Source organism: Cebidichthys violaceus, unplaced genomic scaffold, assembly GCF_023349555.1.
Source record: "Cebidichthys violaceus isolate CVI_PGR_0920_01 unplaced genomic scaffold, fCebVio1.0.p SCAF_15, whole genome shotgun sequence".
NCBI lineage: Eukaryota > Metazoa > Chordata > Actinopteri > Perciformes > Stichaeidae > Cebidichthys > Cebidichthys violaceus.
Window position 1 is genome coordinate 3,249,432 of NW_027176318.1, and position 7,923 is coordinate 3,257,354.

Here is a 7,923-nt window from a genome sequence, read left to right on the forward strand (position 1 = left end):
ATGTTGGAGAACTACAGTGGCCTTCAGGTAGGGTTAGTTATCTTCATTGATTCGTATTAATGCTAGGAGCTACTCTTATCAATACTCTGCTCTTTTTCATGACTAAATCATTTGTTTTAAAAACATATATAGAATTTTAAAACCAAAGAAATTCAGAACAGGATTAGAATTTATAATTTAGATATAACTAATTATATTGTTTCTAGAGCAGCAACAGTAATATTTACAACAACAAAGTCAATATATAAAGTCATTAACATCTGGAAACAAATCTAAAATGCAATAAAATAAACATTCCTGAGTGAAGTTTTAAAAGAATGAAGAACACAGACATCTATCAGTCACTTCTCCTGTCCTCCTACTGTCTGTCTTCTTTGTCTCCGCCAGCAGAGACATTAACAAGAACAAACAAAGTTAAACAGTTAGTCTACAGACAGACAGCTTCTGTTTCAGACCGTTTGTAAAATGAGAGCTTTTGGCCGATCGTGCTTGCTGTGTTTGTGTAAACGTAGCGGCGGTGGATGAGAGCCATTGATTAAATTAGGTTTCACTTTTGTTTACATGTCATGCTTGTTGAACAGATGTATTGATAAAGTATTGACTTTACACTAGCTAATGTTTTATTGCAGTAACAGTAACGATCGCAGTTGCGGTCTACTAGAATAATCGTCACATCACCTGGTTCACTTCACCTCCACCGTCTGTCTGTCTGTCTGTCTGTCTGTCTGTCTGTCTGTCTGTCTGTCTGTCTGTCTGTCTGTCTGTCTGTCTGTCTGTCTGTGTGTGTGTGTGTGTGTGTGTGTGTGTGTGTGTGTGTGTGTGTGTGTGTGTAGTTGAAGGAGCTCAGCTCCGACAGTGAGAGACGTGGAAATGCCTGCTTCAGCGTGATATTAAATTTCACCAAAACAGTCAGTGTTGGTTAGTATTCGTCCATTCTGGACTGTTGCAGAAACATGGAGGCGCAACATGATGGACTCTGTGGAACAGGACCCTACGATTTACATCTGAAGCACATAATGTTTCTGAAGATGTATTGAAATTAATTTTTCAATATAGCATAAATGTGGGCTCTCAACAGCCTTCTCTTAAAACAGTGTGGGATGATTCAATGTCAAACAGGAGCAACAGAGACCCTAAACATTTCTATCAAAGCTAAAGGAAAATAAAGAACACTTTTTTTTAACAGTGTGCTTTTTTTAATTCATAAATGTACATCAACAACAGCACTGTGTCAAGTCGTTTTAATCAGAGATAAAAATGAATGAATTAAAATAAATAGTGAAAGTGTTTATGGGTTGATACCATTTCTTGCACAGATTTGGTGCAACATTTAACCTTTTTTTTTTTTACAACATTAACACACCAAGACCTTGAGGAACTACATAAAAGAACTCATGCTGTGATTTGGTATCTAAAACTTTTCACATGGAGATTTCTGCAAGAACTTTTTCGGCGATTGGATGACGAGCGCCTCTGTTCAGCTCAGAAACCCCTTTATTGTCAGTAAAGTTTCATGAAGCTGTGATCATCCTTAAATGGGATTATACAACATGACAGTGTTACAGGTCTCAGTTTGAAAGAGCCTGAGAACAGAGGCGTTTGCCTGAGAAAACAGGAAAAATTATGAGGCAGGCAGACGTGGTGCTTCTTCATTCAAAGTCTTCTCGAGTTATATTTATTTAACATGTTTTGAGTGCAAACAAACCTAGCGTCACGGTTTTGGGTTTTGTTTAGTTCTTTCTTTCGTTTCTGCCTCTTGTGTCCTGTGTTCACTTCACTTCCTGTCCTTGTCTGTTTCCCGCCTTTGTGATTGTCTGCCCCGCCCCTGATTGAACCCTGCTGTGTCTCGTCACCTGCACCCTCCAGTGTGTTTAAACCCTGTGTGTCCCCTGTCTCAGTGCCGGTTCGTCTGTTGTGGTACCTGCTCTGCTTTGCTCGCTGGTTTGATCAACAAATGTGTTGTGTGCAAAGAAACAAATCATTAAAAAGAAAATATCCTCATACTTATGTGTACATTAAGAAATAACTATTTTCAAAAATGTACTTGTTTTGCCACAATAGATGTCTTTCATTTAATAAATGCCAAAACATTTCAGAAATATTTAAGGTAACTCTGATCCAAAACATCATGAGGCTCAGGTGAGCAGCTGTGCCCCATTGACCTTAACACTTGCTGCTTGATGCAAACAGACCTTTCAGCAGCAATAACAAACTCCCTCAAGAAGTGTTCTGTGTGAAAACTTCAGGTAGATCAACCATAGTAACAACATGGTGACATTCATTTTTGGAAATGTTGACCACCACCCTAACAATTCAAAACATTGCCAAACATAGTGGTTGAGTGGTTTTGGACCAATTTTACATTGACGAAGTTCACTCAAACAAGTACTCACATTTGCAGCAAGTCACCCATTTTGATTTTCCTGAGGGAAATATCAGTTTATCAGACCAATTACTCGATCAGTGGAGCATCTAAAATTGCAGTGCTTGCACGTTTGGTGAAAGCTTCGAGTCCAGTTCCATCAGGACTTTCTGAAACAGTTTGAATGTGCACTTGAGGTCATTGGGGTAGCTTAAATCCGTCCAAAAAGTATCACACATCCAAGGGCGACACTTGATAGGTTTTGCAAAACTTCCACGCCTTCAAGTACAACGCCTACATCTGCAGGCTCTTCTTCAGGACCGGCCAAATGACGTACAGTTGTGGTCAAAAGTTTACATACACTTGTAAAGAACATAATGTCATGGCTCTCTTGAGTTTCCAGTTATTTCTACAACTCTGATTTTTCTCTGATAGAGTGATTGGAACAGATACTTCTTTGTCACAAAAAACATTCATGAAGTTTGGTTCTTTCATGACTTTATTATGGGTTAACAGAAAAAGTGATCAAATCTGCTGGGTCAAAAATATACATACAGCAGTGCTAATATTTGGTTACATGTCCCTTGGCCATTTTCACTTCAATTAGGCGCTTTTGGTAGCCATCCACAAGCTTCTGGCAAGCTTCTCGTTGAATCTTTGACCACTCCTCTTGACAGAATTGGTGCAGTTCAGTTAAATTTGATGGCTTTCTGACATGGACTTGTTTCTTCAGCATTGTCCACATGTTCTCAATGGGATTTAAGTCAGGACTTTGGGAAGGCCATTCTAAAACCCTAATTCTAGCCTGATTTTGCCATTCCATTACCACTTTTGATGTGTGTTTGGGGTCATTGTCCTGTTGGAACACCCAACTGCGCCCAAGACCCAACCTTCGGGCTGATGATTTTAGGTTATCTTGAAGAATTTGAAGGTAATCCTCCTTCTTCATTATCCCATTTACTCTCTGTAAAGCACCAGTTCCATTGGCAGCAAAACAGCCCCACAGCATAATACTACCACCACTGTGCTTGACGGTAGGCATGGTGTTCTTGGGGTTAAAGGCCTCACCTTTTCTCCTCCAAACATATTGCTGGGCATTGTGGCCAAAGAGCTCGATTTTTGTTTCGTCTGACCACAGAACTTTCCTCCAGAAGGTCTTATCTTTGTCCATGTGATCAGCAGCAAACTTCAGTCGAGCCTTAAGGTGGCGCTTTTGGAGCGAGGGCTTCCTTCTTGCACGGCAGCCTCTCAGTCCATGGAGATGCAAAACACGCTTGACTGTGGACACTGACACCTGTGTTCCAGCAGCTTCTAATTCTTGGCAGATCTGCTTTTTGGTGGTTCTCGGTTGACTCTTCACCCTCCTGACCAATTTTCTCTCAGCAGCAGGTGATAGCTTGCGTTTTCTTCCTGATCGTGGCAGTGACAAAACAGTGCCATGCACTTTATACTTACAAACAATTGTTTGCACTGTTGCTCTTGGGACCTGCAGCTGCTTTGAAATGGCTCCAAGTGACTTTCCTGACTTGTTCAAGTCAATGATTCGCTTTTTCAGATCCATGCTGAGCTCCTTTGACTTTCCCATTGTAGCGTTTGTGGGCATTTGTATCCAATGAGCCCTATTTAAATGGCCTCAGAGAAGTCACCAGCTGTAGTCACTCATAATCACTCACAAGAAGTTAAGAGGCCATGCTATGAAGCTCATTTCATTGACACAACTTTCTAAGTCACCAAAATTGCCAATTCATGTTGCTGTATGTATATTTTTGACCCAGCAGATTTTGTCACTTTTTCTGTTAACCCATAATAAAGTCATGAAAGAACCAAACTTCATGAATGTTTTTTGTGACAAAGAAGTATCTGTTTCAATCACTCTATCAGAGAAAAATCAGAGTTGTAAAAATAACTGGAAACTCAAGAGAGCCATGACATTATGTTCTTTACAAGTGTATGTAAACTTTTGACCACAACTGTAGATGCCCATTATTGTCTGTGCAATCCCCGACACAGCCTCTGTGGTTTGGCTGTCCTGGAGGATAAACAAAGAGAGCAATGAGCTGTGTCCCCATGCTGGTCACATTGTGATATTCAAAATTCTTAAGGCACACTGTTTTGCAAACTGACACTTCAGATATATATAATCATGTATATATGGAAAATAATGGACATTTTTTTCAAAACTTCACACAAAAAACCCAGGAAGATCATAAATCACTCATCAGTTTACAAAAATGGCCAGCCAGCCCTTATGCATAAGCTGGACAGTTTTCATAAAATGACCTCAACTGACCATCGATGCGTACTATTTGACACTTAATAGGCTACTTTTGTAAACCTGCAAGCCATCAAACCAATCTACTACATGCATCGTGACCCTCCAAGAGTTACAAACAGTCAACTGTTAATTACTTTGACTATAATCATAATAAAACATTTTTTGACTGATTTTGAAATCAAAACTAGTGACGGTGAAGAAGAAAATCTGGCTATAATAGGACACAATCATGCTCAAAAGGTGCAAGCACTTAAAGTTAGGATGTTCCAGTGGTTGTGATTAACTGGCCTGGTATCTCCCGCTGAAAAACATATCAAAGTAGATGAATTGCTGAGATTCTAATATTTGAGTGAAATGTGTGTACATCTAATTTAAAGTGTTCTCACCCATGGTATGAGTGTAATAAATCCTCCAAGTTTGGCCTGTCAACTCCTTCCCTGTCACGACAACTTCACCGGGATTGTCATCTGAAATGAATCAAGTGGATATTGATCAGCAAACTGAAAAAACGTTTTGAAGGATTCTCAACAACATGTTTGTCATTGAATCATTAGACGCCTTTTACAGCTCCCTTACTTCCAAAAATGGTGGAACTACTTTTGTGGTGACACAGTGGTAGTTCTAGAAAAGAAAGTAGTCCCACAATTTTGGAAGCAAGAAGGCTGGGAATGAGCATCATTAATAAATCCTAAACCAACGTGTGTTGCGCATTCTTAACCCTTAGATGCACAAGTGGGTCAAAAATGACCCGGTGAGGTTGTTTTCTTGAAATATCTTCGTAATGAAAAATTGTTATTTCATATTCCAGGTATTCCTCAAAAAACATGTTTTTGATATAATGCCATTTACATTTTTAAGTTACCTTTTATACATTTGAAGAAATTGTAGTTTTTGTATTACTACCCCAAGCTTCCATAAGTGGGTCAAAAATGACCCGCATGCATTTTCTATGGAATCCAATGGGAACATTTGATCCTTATCAACTGTGGCTGTCAGGAATAAATTAACTGTGGACCACCCAGACTATATCAGAAGTGTCACCCCTCAGGAAGATTATTTTACACAGCAAGAGCTGATACGTGTAAGTATTATCTTCATATAATATTGTGTGTGTCTTTCATGACTGTTGTTATTATTATTTATCAACAAATTAGCCTACTTTATAACTAGCTAACACTAGCTAGCTAACTAAGTTAGCTAACATTACTATATGTAGTGTGTGTGTGTGTGTGTGTGTGTGTGTGTGTGTGTGTGTATTTATTTATATTTATATAGCTACATATTGATCTATTGAAAACATTATTCTTATGTTTCCTCATCCAAGGTGTCATGGCTGCTAGATACACAGCTGAAATGGTCCTGCAGATGCTGAATGATGAAGAGGCAGTAACGGGGTTGGACTCCGAGTCTGAAATTTCTGATGATGAGGACCCAGACTATTGTCCAGTTGGCAGTGGCAGTCGTCCACCTGGAAATCCAACTGAACAGGATCAATCTGACTCAGAAGATTCCTCTTCTGAGTCCTCTGAAGAAGAAAGTGTCCAAATCACGTCCAACAGAATGAGTCGGAAGGGCTCTTACTGGAGCGAGTTACCTCCCACCCAGGGCAGAACACAGAGCCACAATATCCTCAGAAGTCAGTCAGGGCCTGCACAAGGGCTTAGCACCACTGTCTCACCAAAAGATGCATGGGAGCTCTTTATCACTGATGATATAATACAAGAGGTGATGAAGTGCACAAACTTGGAAGGACGGATAGTAGCAACAGCTAGAGGAAAAGAATGGAAAAATGTCACCAAAGATGAATTCATGGCCTTCATTGGATTGACCCTGCTTGCAGGAAGTGAGAAGAACTGGGATGTATCAGTCCGTGAGCTGTTTGGGAGTCCTCTACATAATCCCATGTACAAGGCCACTATGGCTGTTGGAAGATTTGAAGACATTCGCCGTACCTTGCGCTTCGATGATAAGAGGACCAGAGCCTTCCGACTGGAAACAGACCATATGGCAGCCTTCCGCTATGTATGGGACCTGTTTCTGGTCAACTGCAGACAGCGATTCATCCCCAGTGATTGTGTCACTGTGGACGAACAGCTTGTGCCATTCAGGGGTAGGTGCAAGTTTCTACAGTACATGCCAAGCAAGTACTGTCTACGGCCTAAAGATCTTCTGGGTTTGTGATGCACGCATCCCCTATGCAATAGATGGTATAGTTTACACGGGGAGACAACCAGGGGAAGAAGTTCAGAAGAATCTGGGGGAAAACATTGTCCAGCAGTTGTGTAGTAGATTTAGAAACACAGGTCGCAACATCACCATGGATAACTTTTTCACCAGTGTGCCTCTTGCGCAGCATCTCCTGGAGAAGGATCTCACTATTGTGGGGACTCTACGTCAGAACAAGCCAGACATCCCTCCTCTGATGAAGCCTTCCAAGTCCAGGGAGGTTCACAGCACAGAGTTTGGATTCAATGACAGCCTTACCATGGTCAGCTATGTCAGAAAGAAAGGAAAAGCTGTTGTGCTCCTGAGCACGATGCACCATGACAAAGTAGTGGATGAAAATAGCAGAAAGAAAAAAACAGAAGTGATCACATTTTACAACAAGACGAAAGGAGGTGTAGACACCACTGACCAGATGGTTGGTACCTACACCTGCAAGCGCCAAACACAGAGGTGGCCCATGGTGCTGTGGTACAACATAATTGACATCGCCACCCTGAATGCCTACACCTTTTTCACGGCTCAGCACCCAGAATTCAAGAGCGGCATCACCAATGCACGACGGCTCTTCCTCAAAGAGCTGTCAAAGGAGCTTGTCACACCACACATGAGGAGTCGACTGGAAGGCTGCCCCCAACTGCAAACCCTGATTACTGAAGCAATGGAAAGGTGTGGGGTGACAAAAGCCACAACCCAACCACAGGAAAGAAGCAGACAGGACCAACCAAAGAGAAAGAGGTGTCAGATCTGCCCAAGTAACAAAGATCGCAAAGTCAACAATAGGTGTGGGAAATGCAATGTACCTGTGTGCAATGATCACAGCCAGAAACAGGTAGTTTGTCTGAACTGCATACAGTGATGAGACAAGAAGGCAAAACAGGGAAAAGAGAGAGGAACTGTCAATGACCGGACAGTTACACACATAGATACACACAATGGATGTTCACATTTTTCTATTGCTGTTTTTTCTTTTTCAAAAATGTTAAAAAGTGAAAAATAAAGATATTTCAAACATGAAATTATTCTTGTATGGTCCTAAATATTATAAAAGTGATTATTCTTA

The 7,923-nt window shown here is 40.8% G+C and overlaps 1 pseudogene; it reads left to right on the forward strand.

Moving 5' to 3' along the window:
• Positions 1–7,719, forward strand: LOC137872080 (piggyBac transposable element-derived protein 4-like; annotated as a pseudogene).
• The last annotated feature ends 204 nt before the right edge of the window (positions 7,720–7,923 follow it).